We start from the raw sequence: 18,017 nt of genomic DNA on the forward strand, positions 1-18,017 counted from the left end.
CAGACAATGGGCGGTTGTCTCAGCTTTCTTCTCGTTCGCTCCTCCAAGTTGGCAGCCAAGAAACCTGGTGCTATTTGTGTTTCTTTCCATCCAAGAAACTGTATTTACTTAGCATATTTTATGGTGTAAACAAGCAGACAGAGCAAGGTGGTGCGTGTGGCGGTCGCCAAGGCTGGTAAAAGGCCTGCAGGAAGCACAGCTGGTTCCCTTCGTCGGGACTTGAAGTAGCAGGGGGGTCAAAGGTCTGACGACATCCTCCAAGTTCACAGCCCACTGCCCAGGCTGCCCCGTGCTTGTGTGAGATCGGTCTCTCCTTGAACCCTTGTAAACAAGCCGCGCCTTAGCTTCCCCATCCGTGCCGGTGTGTGCGCTCCGTATATCGTGCGCCTGGTTCCACTGCTGTGGATCCCCAAGGCAGGTGCCAGAGCTTGGCTTTCTTTGCTTTGCACAGCACCTGACACTCCTCGGACAGGCCCCGTCTGTGGCTTCCCAGACAGGGCCACGTGCTGAAGCTACGGGACTGGCAGAAGCCTCCATGTCAGACTGGGGCACTCCCGTCTGTGTGTGCCCGCATCTCTCCCACAGTCTGAGCCTCGTTGGTGTTTTCTGACTCTAATTGAACACACTGAAGCACATAAAACCTGGCCGTTTTCTGTAGCCTGGCTAAAAGATTTATTTTTCAGAGGAAATCCCTAAAGGAGACTCCGGCTTACTCAGCTGGCTCCAACGGCATCCAGCTTGAAATGAGTGTTAATTTCAGAAGTACTTTCCCGGGCAGGAAAGTTAATGATCTAGCGGCACCGGGCTTCTGCCTTTGCAAAAGCCCACTGTGGTCCAGGCATCTCAGGCTCCAGCTCTGCACACAAGCGGATCCGCTCCCTGACCCGGCAGCCCTGGGCTCCCGGCCCGAAAGAAAGCTCGCCCTGTCTGCATGTCCCCCATGTCTCGTGGTCTCTCCAGCAGACTATTAACTGAACAGCCCCGTGATGCGGGGTTACTGTCTCTCCGCGCAAGGCTACTGCCACCAGACTCATTTTGCTTAACAACCTCAGAATTGACTCGCATTTGGACTCTGGAATGAAAGGCTAATTGAGTCAGTCTGCTGCGGAGAGCATAACCCTGATTGAGAGGATGAAACTATACAGACCGCTCCGAGCAGAACGCTGGGCAGGCTGGTGTTTGAGAGGAGACATCAGCCCAGCTCCTGGCCCGAAGACAAACACAGCCCTCGGAGGGAGGGAGAGCCTCTGAATAATCACGAGAACGTGCACCTTTGCTAAAACACCACCATCTCCACGGTGCCTTCACACTGGACCCCACTCGCTGGGGTATTTCTATTTGGAGACAGGGTGGTCACATTACAGGATCACATTTTACAGAGAGAGAAAAGTGAAGTAAGGAGTAGTTTACATAGTGGGGCGATGGACTGGTTCATTACTGGCCAGCTGATAAGTTTTCAGTAATTGCGGGAGGTGGTTAATACCACCGTGGTCATGCTTGTAAGCGGTGTTGGTGAGAGTGTTTACACCATGGTAACCAGCAAACACTACGAATCAGGGCTTTACATTGTTCTTGGAGAACAGTTTTTAAATATTCGCCAGCACAACCCTGTTTAAGAACCACTATGATGTGGTCAATCCCACTGATAACGCCACGGCTTGGGGGTCAGCTCCAGTCCTTCCTGGGTGGGCGTCCTCTCCCGCCCCCCAGTCACCACTGGCCGAAATGAAACAGTGTAGCGCCAATTAACTTCCGGTCTTCAGTACCTGCCAAAGAAGGGAAACAGGCCTCCCCGAGGGATGCTTGCTTCCCGACATCTTCTCTTACCAGCACAGTCCTCTTAAATCTCTTAAAGCAACGTGGGCAATGGTTACAGGTATCGACAAAGCAGCTAAATTCGTGTCCGTTCCATTGACTGAATGATGGATCAAGTGCTTGTGATCTACTGATGAAGAAATTCCCTGTCCCTGAACTCAGATAACTCACAGTCTAGCAGCTGAGAGAAACGACTAGAAAGATTATAATAATACAGTGGCCAGTTCCTGATAAAAAGCTCATAAAGGCGGCTAATAAAAACAGCGAGTTTAAATGAAGTATTTAGGATATGCTAGGCATGTCTTTACACACTTAGTATTTTTTCCCCTGACAAGTTCAACAAGGTAGGAGCTATTTTACTCTCCTAATTTTATAGATGAGAAAACCACAGCCTGGCCAGTTGAGACCAGAGCAAAGTAGTGAGTTGTAGAAGCAGGATTTAAAACCACACATTCTGATCCTCACAACTTAAGCTTTTAACATTGCACAGCTGCAGAAGCTCGTTTCAGAGAGGCCGGGATACTGGGACTGAGACCTGGAGGGTGTGGAGGATCTATCAGGTAAAGGTGAAGAAAGGTACCCCAGGCAGAAGGAAGAGGCATATGATTAAGCAACTACACTCATAATCATCCCAGGGTGACAGTAATGCGGCATTTGTACGTGCCAGGCACTGACCTAAGTGCTTGACCTGTATTCACATATTTAATTTTCATAACAGTCTTCGTAGGTGATCCCATGAGCCTCATTTTACAGATGAGGAAACTGAGGCAAAGAGAGGTTAAGGACATCCCGGTGGCGGTAGAGCTGGAATGTGACCACATTCAGTCTGACTCTGGAGGTCACTGTCAATCACCACACTTAACACAGGCATCACCCAGAAAACTGTGAGTCACTGGCTGGGGACGGCAGGGTCACGGGATGCCAATGCTGACTGATGAGAGATGGTGTGGGCAAGACCGCAAAGAGCCTTGAATGACCGACCTAAGAGGTCGGATGTTACTCTAAAAGCAGTGGGGACCACGGAAGGATTTTAAGCAGAGAAGTGACATGATCGGATTTGCTTATCAAGAAGACTCTGGGGTCTTTCAGGTGTTCAGCAAAGATTTGCTTTATTCCTGCTCTGTGCCCTCACTGTTGTAGTGGTGACGGGGAGAGCAGGAAGATGGCCACAGATGGGAAGAATGGCAACACAGGAGACTGCAGGCCAGCAGTGAACCAGAGGGAAGATAAGAGGGCCGGAAGGGGAAGAAGAAAGGATGCACTGAGCAGTGGGCACTGCTCAAACAGAAGTCAGGATTGCAGACACAAGAAGGCAGAATCAGGGCATGGACAACTCGGCAGACAGTGGTCCCATGGCGGGCGGCGCAGACACAGGGTGACGGGTCTGCAAGGAAGGTAGTGAGGTGGGGTGGAACTGAGCTAAGTTCACGGCACTGTAAGAGCCGAGGGTCTGCTCGGTTGTTAGATCCCAGCTCTTCCTCTGTCCAATCGGGAACCACGGCCTGAGCGCGCCTGCTCTCCCCGCTCCCCACGCCCCAGGACAGCCCCCTGCACGGGTCCCCCTGCCCGCCATGGGTTAGGAACCGCGCCGCACCTGTCTGAATGGCTTCTCCACCTGGGCTGCAGTGATCCAAACAAGAAAGCTCACACATCCAGTGTGGGATTAACAAAGAAAAGTCACAATTGGGTTTCTTCTGGAGACGTGAAATCTCCATGACGACAGAGTGATGAACATGATTGTTTTTCTCTGAGAAAATGAAAATGAAATGAATAGGCACTAATGGAAAAACCTATCTCCCTCCGAAAGAGAAAATTTCCCACCCTTACAGAGGAGCAAAATGCCAGCGAATGCCAAGCAGGCCTTAGGAAATCTGGTGAAAAGAAAACAGTGGTTTGTGCAGAAACTGTCGTATGAAAGGAAGCGTGCTGCTAACTGGAAATAGAAAAATGATTATAATGATAAAATCTAGGAGTGCCTTTTCAAACCGCAGATGGTCTTTTGACAGTGGGGGGGGGGACCATCATTCACCTACTTTTTTCTTAACACTTTTAGGAAAATAGTGTTATGATGAACAGGTCAAAAATCATACTAGAAATGCCCAGTTGGACTCATCCTGGATTATCCTAAGCCTTTAAATGGCTTTCCAGGACAAACCCCATTCTTGGACCCGAGCCACGTGGTTGACGGAACGGAGCCCTGGACTAACCCTTGTGAAATCTTGGATGAGGTCCGGGCTCCGACGCTAATTAACCAGAGTTCCTAAGTACGTTGCTTCATTACTGAAGCTCTTGGTTCTCCCTCCCACTTCAGAAATGCGGTCTATGGGACACTCGAAGCTACTTGGGAAAAGAAAAAAACAACACTTGTTTTCAAAGCATTATCATTTCTCTCACCCATGACTGCAGTCTGCCATGTCACGTGACTTTTGAGTCAAGGCGTTTGGCTTCCTTTCATTACAGGAACCATGATGGTTCCGGAAGATGCCCTCCTCTCTCCTACAAGGTCAGAGACAAAGAGCTTGCGGTCCTGCCCGGAGTCACACACACACACAGGCTGGTGGCACGTGGCCCTCACCACGAGGGGAACTGCCAACTGCGCATGCCCCAGGCCTGGAAGGGAACAGTGCGGAGGGCGCTGGACTTCAATCTTCCTGGGATTTTACTTAAGTCATCCACTATGTCACTGCTCTCCCTCTGCCACTATTTGACCAGACTGCAGGGCAGATGACGCAGACGGAACTCGACCTAAGAGGGCGGGGAGTCTCTCAATGACCTGGGCTTGCTAAGGGCCTTCGAGGCCACACCACTGCCCGCACAGGACAGCAAGACCTGACTGCCCCGCAGAAACCCAGGTCCTGGGACGGGGCCTCTTTATTAATCTGCTTGTGTAAGAAACCACTAGCAGTGCTTGCTGAACCCGAGGTGAGCATGAGGGCTTCAGAGCCCTGGTTTTTAAGATTTTATTTATTTATTTTTAGAGAGGGAAGGGAGGGAGAAAGAGGGAGGGAGAGAAACATCAATGTGCAGTTGCTGGGGGTCATGGCCTGCAACCCAGGCATGTGCCCTGCCTGGGAATCAAACCTGCGACACTTTGGTTTGCAGCCCGTGCTCAATCCACTGAGCTATGGCAGCCAGGGCTGAGCCCTGGTTTTCAAGTGGGGCCACTTAGTATCTGAAAGCTTCTCCATGGGTCAGGGGGAGGGGGCAACGCCGGGCGGGCCTAAGAGTGATGCATGCCGTTTCTCACACCAGCCCCACCTCTTAGGCTCTTCACCCCAGGGAGTTACTTCACTTCCCCAACTCTCAAGGGAGTTACTTCGCTTCCCCGACTCTCAGTTTCTTCACCTGGAAAATGGGGTCAACGCCCTCGACAGTCCCTTTACATTGGCTGCCGTGAGAACAAACTGACAGTTACATAAAGCATTCACCCAGACCCGAGACTACACACGGCCCGGTGAACTTCAACTTCCCGTCCCTTCGATGTCCTCTCCCCCATCCCTGATCTCTTCTAATGTTAAGCCCTTGCAACAAAAACGCACCCTAAACACCGAGAAGCATACACCTTGTCTGTCTTCTGGTGGCTCTTCTATCGCATGCTCCGCACAGGCTGCATCTGTGTGAGGCTGACGTCGGCAACTTCAACCACAACGAATCTGAGACGTCCCAAGCCAGGGGCCTGTGGTGTGACTTAAAACATCTCAGTCCAATGAGCTCATAACATAAAAGCATTTTTAAGGAAATTCTGCTTTGCTTTTTCCCCTCGGGGACTCGGGGCAGAGGGGGGGAAATGCATATGTTTAAAATGGCTAAATATCACTAAGTTGGTTAATGCCGCTAATCTCTTATGCAGAATAAAAATAATTTGAAAAACATGCCGCTGATAGGAGAGCTGGGACGACAGAGCCAAGAGCCCAGTTGTGGTGATTCTCTGCCACGGTGACACAAAGCAGATGTTTCTCTTTCTGTTTTTAGTCAATTACCCCAGCCCTTCTTCCCCGGCAGCCTGCAGGAGAGCACATCTGGAAGGCATCCTGTGGCAAGTCAGAGCCAACAGTAAATACACTTCGCAGGGGGCAGTTTCTGGCCTAGCCGTTCTCCGCTTCGGGCTGCCCACGCTGCTGGCTCCTCGGAGTAAAGGCCCTTCCGAAAGCCCGGGGCCTCCCCAGTCTGGGAGTCTGTCTGCACATCACTCTGGAGCAGAGGCCCTGGGCCAGGTTCACACGCCCCAGGCACAGATGCCCAGAGCTCCGTAGAGCTGGTGTTCCTCAGCCCCTTCCCCTGGGCTCCACTCCTGGTGGGGTGGTGGAAGCCTCGGCCAGTGAATGTGCCCCTCAGGGACTCAGCCAGACCACGGCCCGTGCTGTTGGGATGGAGCACTCTGAGGTCTGAGGAGCCTTCGAGACCTGTTTCCTGGGACAAGGAAGGGCTCTGCAGCCAAGGAGAGGTCAATGCCTATTCTCCCAAATCCCTGCTTGGCTCTATTTTGATGCTCGAGAAGCTATGGCCCATTTAGCAAAACAAGGAGCCCCAATCACAGTTGCTAGTCTGGCTCCTTGGCAGCTTCTGGGTCACCGGAGGCTGTGGCCAATGCCCTCTGAGGTTGACCCACGGGGCTGTGAGAAAGCGTCATCCACAGAGGAAGTAGTGCAGAGGACCTGCGTAGAGCCAGGCATCATTTTCGTCCTCGCGTCCTGCTTGGGGTCTCTCCAGGGTGAGGGCTCAGTGCTGGCAGGCTGCAGGGCAGGTGTGTGGGGCTTCCTCAGCCTTTCTGATCACATCGAACTGCAGCAGCCCCCCTGAGGGAAGTCTGGGGCAGCATCGGATCAATCTCAGCACCCCCTCACGAAGCCACCTCACCTATAAACGCTGACAGCCATCCATCAACATCGGCAGAGAGGCCAACGGGGCTTGACAGCTAATCTCTACGTGGCACATTTGAAAAGCAAGTTACAGCGGATGGCCAGGGAATCCATTGCAACCTAGAAAAGGCTCTCAGCAGCCTCTGCTCGGATGCCCCAGAGCTGCCCTTGGGCCAGGACCCCCTCCACACCCCCCCACTGATTTTTCCAATGCACACCCTGCTGTCCCAGTTAGCAGACTGGAAGTCATAATCGAAGCACCGAACATTGCAAACAGCCCTACGAGGTGCTGCCAAGTCAATCAAGTTGTTTTGTACTATCCATGCTACAGCATGTCCATTAGGGCAGAAAACCCAGCCTTGGCAGGACTCGTTTTTATGGAATGGAGGGAGAAAAGGCACTGGCGGTTTCCTGGATGCTGAAATTATCCAATAGCTTTTCTTGTGGGATAACGGCAGATGACAAATACGCTCTAACCCTTAAGAGTAAATCTCACCCAATAAGTCTTTTCTGTTTCTGCAGGGAAACTTTGGAAATCAGTGGTGTGACTTTGCGCCGCAAGGAGAAAAAGAAATCTAGACGTTCGACCAATCTTTCACCAGCAGACTCGGAGCTTAAATCTGCAGACCAACATGCTGTGGATTTATTTCATGCAGAGTTCTGCAGGCACCTCCACCTGCAGGGGTGAGCTTCACAAGCTGCCTCCCATTCATCCTGGAGCCTAAGAAGCTCAAGTCACCTGCTCGGGAGCCCTGGGCTGCAAAGGTCACCCACCGTGGCTCCATTTAATTATTTATGCCCTCTCTTGCTTCAGAAAGAATTTTGAGATGCATGCTGATATAGCTTTAATGCAACAGAATAAATGTAAAAACATCAGTGAGGAAATTGGTGGCCACAGGAAGATAAGAGAGAGGTAGGAAACAGCTGGTACAAAATGGGCACATGCCCCTGGCTACATGAAAGCTATGCATTTGATATGGTTCTGGGCATTCTCGCCACATCTGGGAAGAGGGAAGAAATGACTAGTTCCACAATTCACGATATACCAATATTAAAATCAAGTTAGATGCTCAGAAGCAACACTAAGATGCTCAGAAGACATTTTTAAGTGCCCTTATTCTATCTATTACAAGATATCTGTTTCCACTCTAATCCCTGGAACGTAGGAAATGTTTCGATACAAAGGTTTTGGCAGATATGATTAAGGTTGTGGACCCTGAGGTGGGGAGATTACCCTGGATTCTCCAGGTAATCACAGGGGTCCTGAAAGTGGAAGAGGAAGGCCAATGAGGAACTCAGGGTGATGGCATGTAAGAAAGGCTAGATTGGCTGGTTTTTTTAAAACTCCTCACTGAGGACATGTTTACTGATTTTAGAGAAAGAGGAAGTAGGACGTGGAGAGAGAGAAGTGAGAGAGAAACGTCGATTGGTTGCCTCCAAAATGGGCCCCAAGTAGGGATGGAACCCACAACGTGTTGGTGCTTGGGACGACGCTCCAACCAACTGAGCCACCCAGCCGGGGCCTGGCCTTTGCTGACTTTGAAGATGGAGGGAGAGACCATGAGCCAAGAAATGAGGAGAGAGGGGAAAGCATAGAGATGGACTCATTTTACCCCTAGAGCCTCTGGAAGATTTAGCCCTATGGACCCATTTATTTCAGCCCAGTGAGGTCTGTGTAGGCCTTCTGACCTCCAGAACTGGGAGAAAATAAACCCATATTGTTTAAAGCCAATATGCTTGTGCTAGTTCATTAAATCAGCAACAAGGGACTTCATCACTCCTAAAAAGCAGTCTGCAGTAGAGGTTCTTAATATAGAATTTGAAGATGGACCAGGGCTTAAATTTCAATTCAACTACCGTGACACTTTAGACGAAGACCTTAACTTGTCTGAAATTTAATGTACTCCAGTGGGGTGTCAATAAGGCCTTCAAAATGGCCCTGGAGGATTAGGTGTGGCCGGCACCTAGCACCTGTTTATGACTGTTCCCGCGTCCCAGATGAGGATAAGACTCATCATTGCTGGTGGCTTCTTCTGTGCTCTGGACCAGCCCAGGAGGTCGGTCCACCCTGGCCTTGAGTCCTCCACGAGGCCCTAGGGTAGAGATGACCACGCTGATACTTCCCTTAGCATCCACCTGCTAATCTCGGGGCGTATGAGGGCCTGTGTACGCTCGACAAAGTCAGGATTAATATCAGGCTCCTTCGCACCAGGAAGAGGAGGAGAGATTTCTCCCGTGAGTTCTCCACACCTTCAAGCAGAGGAGTGTGTTTTACAGGCCAGCGAGTCACAGCCACGGAAGCAGGCTGAGGCAGTGGGACAGGTGGGTCACTCACCACCTGCGGTCCCCACTCAGGGCCCTCTGCTGGCCTGTGCAACCTGATGGAGGCACTGTCTGCGCCCTAACAAGGAAGTGTTCGCATCAGGATGGTCACGACAGAGAAAAATAAAGTCTAATTATTTTAGGGAAACGCAGGAAAATTCTAGAAATTATCCCCAATGCTGCCGGGCCCACGTCAGTCACACTTTGCTTCTCTGGGGGTTCCAGAAGATGAAAAATTACAATCGCACTGACTCTCTTGACTTCAATAATAATCATTTCAAAAACTCCTCCCCTTGCCCCCGCCTGCACAGGACAACAAGCATTAAATGTCTCTGCGGCACCCGTGCCCCAAGCTGCAAACTCATCGGAATGCTGATTGACCTTCCAAACATGAAAGGAGCCGCAATTCCGTGTGTCCGGGGAGGGCGTGGGCAAAGGGGAGGCGAATGGGTGTCTGAATGGCCAACGGCCTACACTTGCACAAACAGGCTTTAAGCAGAAACATGTGAAAACAGTATCTCCTATTCATCTTTCCTAGGGTCACAGGTGGCCTGAGGGGAATTACGCTCACTGGTAAATACACACGAGGTCGCTTTCCTACCAGGCGAGTTGTTCTAAGGTTGGCAGGGACCTGGAGCTCAGCAAACAGCTATCCCCTAATGCCTGCCTTCCTTTTGCTCGGGAGACAGGGGATCGTGCTGTTGTTTGTCCAAAGAATACATCACGTCGTCCATCGCCATCAGAGGGTGACCCTCCCCTCTTCAGAAAACCCGCACCCCTTCTTGGTGATCCATTCTCACATCTCACATCCTCTTGGCAACAGCACCCTCACCCCCTGCCTAGCTTTTCTACATTCTGTCCTAACGTTCTTCGCCACTAAAAAAAAAAACTGCGGGCCTCCCTTTTTTCTCCAGGGCAATGGAGCGGATTTCCATGGTCCACGTAACCCATGTTAATAATAAACTGTCCCCCCAGCCACTCCACCCAAACAGACGAACTTAAGGTGCGTTTAATTTTGTTACCAGAACATCTCATCAGTTTATTTCAGATGTTACAGCTATGATAAAATCAAGTTTAATTCTTTTTTAAATAAATCTTTTTAAAGATTTTATTTATTTATTTGTAGACAGAGGGGAAGGGAGGGAGAGAATGAGGGAGAGAAACATCCCCAGTGGCCTTTCATGTGGCCCCCACTGGGGACCTGGCCCACAGCCCAGGCCTGTGCCCTAACTAGGAATCGAACCAGCAACCCTTTAGTTCACAGGCTAGCGCTCAACCCACTGAGCCACACCAGCCAGGGCACCAAGTTTAATTCTTAACTGCAGCAAGTAAAAGTAGCCATTTAAGTATTTTTAAGATTATTTTCTCTAAAAAATGGAGGGAGCTTTTCTCCCCCCACCCCACATCCCTTGGTTTCCCAATAGGTTGGTCTTTGGACGACTCTGACCTGACGCGGAAACTGTTTTGGGGACATTTCCTAACTTCCTTCCCCAAATAAAAACAAATCTGGACAAATTACATATCACATAGGTTTCTTTGCACGTTAGTTTGACCCATTCACAGGGACCTCAGAGGTCTGCTCTGAGCCCTCCCGCTGACGCCCCTCCCCCGGCTCTGAGCCCCAAGGAGGGCGCCGCTTCAGCCCTCCTGCCCACCCTCTCCATCACTTTCTATTTTACATCTGTGCTTTGTGCAAAGTCTCGCTGCGTCAGGAGAAGGAGGCACTCAGGAGTACACCCGGCACAAAGGTGTTCACTCGGTATTTGTTGAAGGAGTGAACGGACGGATGAATCTGCATATGCTACACCACGGCTGCAGTCACCTGCAGATCCACACCCATCACGCACGTCTTGGTGTCACAGGTTCAGCCCAGACGAGGAGACACGGCAGCCACCGCATCTAACTGTTCCAGACACTGTCCCATCCACGACTACGTGTACTTACAGCCCGTGCCTGGCCCTGAGCTTCACAGGCCGGTGGCATTTCACGCCCCATCCCCTGACCGGCCAGTTCAGCCTCTTCCCACAGGGCAGGCCTAGCAGTGTGAAGAGGGCAACGTTCAGCCGAAGTCCTAGAGCTGGTAAGAGTTCGAGTCGCAGGTTCTCAAGCTCGCACTTAACCACCAAGAGCACCGCGAGGAGGATTAGTGCTGGGACTTTTGCTGCCACTTTGACGTGAATTGAGTGCTTGAGAAGCCAAAATCGATGTAAGTAGGTACAAGTGATCTTGACGAGGCCGAGTAGAGTGTGATGACAAAATTACCAGGCACTTTTTGTTTGTTTGCCTGTGCTTGCTGTTTCAAAATATAAAAATATAATGTGTGTGGGTACGCCGGCCACCATCAGGCTGCCTCAGCTGTGGTCCCCTCCTGAGTCTCAATGCCGCCCTGCAGGGCCCATTTAGCTGCTACCTCCTCTTGTCCTCAGCTCTGCGTATCCCTCTGAGATGACTCCCATCAGCCTAGGTCACCTGGTGGACATTCCCTAAGGCAGTGGGTCTCCAAGTTCAGGCCCCAGACCAGCATCGTCACCATCACTGGCGATGCCATGGAGTCTGAATTAATCAAGCCCCCCCTGGACCCCACGAATCAGAAACTGATGCTCTCGAGCGAGGGCACCAAGGAGAAGTCCCTGACCCCGCCCCTCCTCCCCGTGCACATGCATTCTGCCGACGACATGCTCATCTATGACCTTCTGGACCCTGCAAAGAACCTGGCGCTCTCGCCCTGCTGAGCCAGTGAATGAACCCACCACCAGCCAGGGCGCAAAGCAGAAAGCCAACTTCCCAAACCCTAAGCCTCGTTTGTAACTTAAAACATTTCCACCTGAATTTCTGAACCTACAATGTGGAAGAGGCGTCTCTATTGGCTTTTGTCTACTTTGACAGAAAAGTTTTCTGGCAGAACAGCATCAAGGTCCTTTGCTGGAGTGAACATTCTTGGAGAGGTGACATTTTCTCTCCCCAGAGCCCCATCCAAAGAAGTTCAAAGCTGTTAGATGGAGCCAGGTACCTCTCCAACAGGAATTCCAACTCTGGGCACTCACAGGGACCTTGAACTTGCAGCTTTCTGGCATTTCTGATTCTAAGGGTTATCCCTGGCCGGATGTCATTATGATCCTTTAGCTCTTACCTAATGGTCACGGAGCAGGAAGAGCAGAGAGGGGCTGGCCATACCCGAGATGGCTCACGTCAAGATCCACCACCTGATCCCGAGCTCCAAGGAGCAGAGGCTTACCACCTGGGACACTCTCCCCAAGGCCCCACCTGAGAGAAAAGCACCAGAGGCTTTCTGGACACAAGGGGTGTTAACTCATCCTCCCAGAGTTCTGCCTGACTGAGCTGAATCTCATGCTAAAATCCTCTGCCATGCCAGAAAACATAAGGAAGGGCTCTCTATCCAGAAGGTGTCACTTGGAGCCAGAAACCAAGGTGGGCCAGGGACACCGGCAGCCATGCAGCTGCACACTGACAGGTGTCGGGAAGCTCAGTTCTGGAGTCCCCGACACCCACTTCCACCTGGAAGGGCTCCAGCATCAGGCTCCCACGACGTCCCACAGCCTTGCTACACTGACCTGCGGGAGCTGGATGGGGTGGGCACGGGCAGCCACCCCCCACCCCCCAGACTGTCTAGTTCAAGGAACATTTGTGCACACACGTGTTTTCTAGCCCAAGATTATTCTGGTCCCTCTAGTGCCGCCATTCTCAAAGTGAGGTCCCGGCACCACCCTGGCAATCTCAAACAGCCTCATAGGGTCCGTGAGGTCAACACCAACTCCCTAACTCCATGCTGAGCTCTCATTGGCCTTTCTCATGTTCCTTCTCTCACGAGAGCACCGTGGAGTTTTTCCAGTGGCCATACGACACGAAACACGGCAACGCACTGAACACCGAAGCAGATGTGAGACGCCAGGCCTCTTCTGGGCGGACACTGGATTGTGAAAGTGTACAACAGCACCAGCGTCTCCCTAGTATTTTTGTTTTGGAAAGATATAATGGTTTTTAGTGAGAATGCATTCTGGTATTAATAGTAACGTGTAGTGGGCTTCTGGCATTATTTTTAAATACAGTAATAGATATGTATCGTAAACATTTCTTCAGCTTTGATTCCTGTATGGTATTGACAGATTTTTCTCCCCACAGATAAATAAAGCCCTTTGGGGACCATCAGTCATCTTTAAGAGTATAAAGGAGCCCTGAAAACAAAAAAATGTGAAAACTTCTATTTTAACGCAAAGTGAAATATATCTGGGGAAGGGCACTTAAGCCCTATCTGGACAAGGTTCAAAGGTCTCTCATTTAAATGTTTTGTTTTAAAATGAATAGTTACAGAGAACAGAGTGCCAGTTGCCAGGGGGGCAGGGGTTAGGGGCTGGGTGAAAAGACGAAGGGATTAGGAAGTACCGACTGTTAGTTACAAACTAGTCACGGGCCGCAAAGCACAGCATAAGGAGTATAGTCAGTAATACTGTGATAACTGCACGGCGCCAGGTGGGTGCTGGGGAGAGCAAGAGAAACACTTTATAAAGTATCTGATTCTCTAACCACTATGCTGTACACCTGAAACTGATACAAAATAATACTGAATGTAAATCATACTTGAAAAAAATTTGACAGCAGATTCAAAAATAAAATGCATACATAAACGTGAAAATAAAATCACCCCCCGTATGCAATCCCACAGACCCAGAGTGTCTTCGGAAAACCGAGTGGGTGGTCAGCAAGATCTGCACACTTTGCCCCGGAAGCAGACCCGGGGCCCTGCACCTGACGGCCCCCCTGTGTTTTGGTGCCAGCGGCAGCACTGGGGCTCCTACAGACGCTGCTCAGGATCGCGCCCCGTCATCACCGGGGAAACGGGGAGGATGGTGACAGCCCCACGGCCGGGGCTGCTGTGAAGTGCTCAGCACCGTGCCTGGCACACAGTGAACGTCAAATAAATGCCGCTCTCCTCGTCATCCTCCTCACCACTGTCACTGTCACTGTCACCCACACGTGCCTGCCATGACGGCCCTGGCTCCGCAGGCTCCGGGCTCCCGCGTCCTGTACAACAGGCCACTCTGTCCCCCGGTTGCAGCTTGCTTCCCAATGGGGCGATCGGATGATTCACACACAGGCCGACCCAGGAGAGAGGAAGGGGCCGATTCGGGCACTGAGTCAGTGACTGCCCTTTGCTGGGCAGCCCCCCGTCACTGACTCAGACACACGAGCACCTCTAAGAGCCCTCTATTCACCATCGCCCTGGGCCACTGACACAGCACGGGCTGCCGGTGCCCACCCCCACCCCCACGTGGCCTATTCAGTTTACACAATGGGCAAGCTAGGACTCGGGGCCCAGCAGTCTCGTGGCCAGCTCCGCTCACGCCTGCCTGCGCGTCTCTGTGTGCGTCAACAGCTGTCTGTCCTGGACAGGAACGTTCTCGCGATGACACACACTCCAGACACCTCTGGACTTCGTCAGCCCCCGCCTCCGCCCCCCAGCTTTCCCGAATGGAACAAAACTCCAAAGATGCCGATGTGTACAGCTTAGCAACGCGGCCCCACTGAGCGGGCTGACATTTCCACTTGCTGCTGAAAGCCGTGGGTGCGCGCAAGTGTGAAGCAGTAAGAACCTGCCCCTTCCACCCACGAGCCCTACACTGAAGGTCTCTTTCTGCCACGGAGGGGACTGTTACATTCGGAATCTTAAACTTTCTTTGTCCTCTATGAGAAAAAAACGTGGAAAGGGTGAGGGCGAAAGGGAGATAGGCTGAGTGTTTTGTGCGTTGGGTGGCAGGCCCGGCGCTGATGCCTGTAAACAAGGACCTCATTTAATCCCCTGAGCTGCCCTGGGAAGGTGGAGTCGTTACCTCCATTTAAAGCTGTGAGGCTGAGGCCTCACGCCGCCCACGTCCTAGAGCTGGCCGAACCAGGAGGCAGCCCAGGTCCGCCTCACTCACGAACACACTGACAGCGACTGGGGAGGGGAAAAAAAATCCCAACTCCCAACAGAAAAACTCTTGTTTTTCTTGGAGGCCACATTTTCTGCATAATTGCTTGCTTTTGAAAATTACAGAGCAATTTCCCATTCACTGAGTTGGAAATGCCCACGGAAATGGAAATGCCAACGTGACTGCAGGATAGCGAACTAACTTGGGGTAATGCCTGGGTGGGGGTCTGGCGTCTCCTTGGGCAGAACAGAAGTCCCGGCTTGGCTGTGAGACCTGGGCATTGATTATCCACAACACCGCCCAGCAACGGAGGGGGCCGATTTTCCCACACATCAGTGAGCCAATTCTGGGTCACACGCTATGGGTACTGGCCAGCGTGGGATGCCCTTGAACTCCACGGGCTGTTGTCTGGATAAGGAGAGGCAACCTCTTGGGAATACTGAGGTCTCCCTTTTCCCCATTCTTATACCCCACTGCTTGTTTCGTGGATAAAACACATTTGAGCTGTATGAAATGGAAGCATCCCCCTTTCCTTGGAATGAAAAAAGAGAGATAGATCGTAGAATCTATGTTTAGGTCTGGGCTGGAAGGGAAAGCTGGTCTTCCCTGCCTGTGAACTTCACGGGTCCAAGTACGGGAAGTGGCTGCTGAGCAAAGCACAAGGGTTCCCCTCGAAGAGCAACAAGCTGCATGAAGCGATGGGGGGGCAGGAGGGGGGGATCAGTCAGGGTCCCACTCAGCTGCCTGCAGTTTCACCCAAGGTGGTCTGAGTCTAAGGCCCCAGAGAGCCCCTGTGAGCCCCCGACCCGCCCCCACTCCAGCACTTCTGGCATGATTCCAGGGCTCTCCCCCACTGCACCTTTTCCCGGCGCTGCAGTCAAGACTCAATCCACACAGCAGAGGCTTTCCTGTGATTGAGAACTGACCACAGGGCGAGGAGAAGGTACAGAGGCAGACGCCTGCGTGACCCCAATTTGGTGACATAACCATGGATTATTTAGGGCTGGCTGTCACTTGGGGATAGCAAGGAATTCATCTCCTGTGAGATACACAGCCAGGTCCTTGATACCTGCCACCTTGGGGAGGCTGAGCGCCGAGGACTCTGAATTCCAATCACGGTTTGGCCAGAAGCTGAGAGTCCGACTCCTAGAGTCCAACCAGGTAACGGGGGCTCCTGGGAAGCAGGCGCGTAGCTTACACATCTGCGACCCTTGGGGTCAAGCAGACGATACTCCACAAATGGGACTGCATTCACAATAATAATTTTCTAACAAGTGTGGTCCAGGAGGATGTTTTTCCTCTTGGTAGAAACGACTCCTGCTCTCACGAGGCTGTCACTGAGAAACCACTCTACAATGAGCAATGAGTACTCAAAAGGAAATTAGAGAAAGTAAGAACTTAATGAGCATGTACTACCTGAGTAGTTTGTCCTGTTAAACGGTGCTAAGAGGCTGACGGACATGATGTTCTGACGCGCGTGAAAACTGTCTCACAGCTGCTGATGTGTCTTAGCTCCTGAGCCATCGGGAGCATCTGGGTCCCCAGGCTGGCCAGGGTCGTCGGTCTGCCTGCTGGCAGCTACAGGCAAGAAGGCTGAGCCGCGGCAGAACCTTGTATTCTCATCACAAAAGACAATCATTTGGAAACAGTGACAGAAACCAGGTTTCGGAGTTAGCTGGGACAGGTTGATCCCCAAATCCTCCCCATGGGAGCTGGGCGCTGCTGGGCTCCTCACTCCACCGGTCAGCCCTGTGCAGGGCAGTGGGGCCGAGCAAAGACGACATTTGTGAGCCGCGTGGCCCAGTGCTGCTCATCGGCGAAACCCAGCACAGGGGCTGCTGTTTGACCTCCCATGCGTTCCCCCCACCCACAGTCCCAGGCCGCTGTCTCGGGACTGCCACGGCTGCTCTCTCCCATGTCGCTCCTCCTTCCAGCCCAGCTCAGAAGGCAGCTTCTCCCGGAAGCCTTGCAACCCGCCAGGCTGCGCTGGTTGTCCTCCCAAAGCACTTTGTACCTTCCGGACCACACACTGTCACGATGCCGTCATGACTGTGTGTGTGCTTGCCTTCCTCTCGGCGCTGCAGGTGAGGAGCTGGGTCTTTATTCCTGGCATAATAGCTGCAGGCCGGTTGATGGATGGATGGATGGGTGATGAATGGAGGGCTAGACAGAGGGATATAGAGATGGATGGATGGGTGGGTGGATGGACAGATGGACAGATGGATGGATGGATGGATGGGTGGGTGGATGAATAGATCGGTGATGAATGGAGGGATGGATGGAGGGAAGGAGGGAGAGATGGGTGGATGGATGAATGGATAGATTTTCCGTGTGCTAAATCTGGTGTCCCTCAGAGTTCTTCTCCTCTGCCTGCCCTGTGAGTGACTGACAACGATGTCTGCCACCTTAACCCTAAGATTCTGTCCCCTGTCTGCATTGTTGAGGTCTTTGCTTGGTCCTCCACCTCTCTGACTTCCTACCTCTCCAAGGCCTCTTCAGATGCTTTCACCATAAACCTGGTGTCCCCAAAGGCTCAGCCCTTGGCTTATCTCTCTTCTCACTCACTTTCCCTGGGGAATAAATCCTAATAGACATCTTCAACAACTTCTGCACTGATGATTCTAAAATCTACTCCTATATCCCAACCCCTTCAGTGATCCATTCATGTTTGAATTGTATTCATTCATTTACTCATCCAGCAAATATTTAGTAAGTAAAGGATATTGTCCAGGCACAATTTTAGGCACTTGGGACATATCACAGATAGAGAACCTTGTGTTGGAAACTTACAGCACAAGGAAGAAAAGAAGCAAAATAATCAAAACAAGTATGTAAATTACAGTGTGTTCGCAGGTGATTTAAGTGCTTTGGAAAAACCTGAGAGCCGGACAGGTGCACTGGGAGTGTGTAGGGTTTACAGCACTAAATAGGGTGACCGGCGTGAGCCTCAGCAGGAGAAGGTTTAGGAGACTCGGGGGTGAGGGTGTTTGCCTGAGAGCATCTGGGGAAAGCGTGGTTGGTCCTGGCACAGAGGACAGGTAGAGCAAGGACCTGGAGGCACAGGGAGAACCAGTAAAGGGACCGATGTGGCAGA

General features: G+C 51.6%; 1 protein-coding gene across 3 annotated transcripts in view; it reads right to left on the reverse strand.

Moving 5' to 3' along the window:
- Window positions 1-18,017, reverse strand: part of GFRA1 (GDNF family receptor alpha 1) — a 199,627-nt gene that overhangs the window by 40,109 nt on the left and 141,501 nt on the right. The window lies entirely within an intron of this gene.

Source organism: Phyllostomus discolor, chromosome 5 (assembly GCF_004126475.2).
Source record: "Phyllostomus discolor isolate MPI-MPIP mPhyDis1 chromosome 5, mPhyDis1.pri.v3, whole genome shotgun sequence".
Taxonomy (NCBI): Eukaryota; Metazoa; Chordata; class Mammalia; order Chiroptera; family Phyllostomidae; genus Phyllostomus; species Phyllostomus discolor.